General features: G+C 30.7%; 1 protein-coding gene across 1 annotated transcript in view; it reads left to right on the forward strand.

Annotated features, from left to right (window-relative positions):
* The window catches only part of LOC107751257 (acetyl-CoA carboxylase-like), a 69,751-nt gene that overhangs the window by 8,646 nt on the left and 60,825 nt on the right, over positions 1 to 280 (forward strand). The window lies entirely within an intron of this gene.

The following is a 280-nucleotide window of genomic DNA, read 5'->3' on the forward strand; positions in this document are numbered from 1 at the left end:
CAACCTAGTATGAGAGCCTGTTCTAGTACACCCCCAAAACAAAATCAAGACTTTGTAAAAGAGCATAATAGGACCCCTTTAATAAAAAACATTCTTGAGATATTAACTTAAAATTTCGGGATATACCTAAAGAAAATAAAATGTATGTCAAAAGGGTTCAGCTGGCAAAAAAAGAGGGAATCCCTCTTCTGAGGCAAGCGTAGCTATTATTGCTTATTATTAGCTAAACCAATTATTGGAACATATTCTTACTTTTTTTTTTTTTTTTTTTTTGTTTTTT

Source organism: Sinocyclocheilus rhinocerous, unplaced genomic scaffold (genome assembly GCF_001515625.1).
Source record: "Sinocyclocheilus rhinocerous isolate Xijiao unplaced genomic scaffold, SAMN03320098_v1.1 scaffold1083, whole genome shotgun sequence".
Taxonomy (NCBI): Eukaryota; Metazoa; Chordata; class Actinopteri; order Cypriniformes; family Cyprinidae; genus Sinocyclocheilus; species Sinocyclocheilus rhinocerous.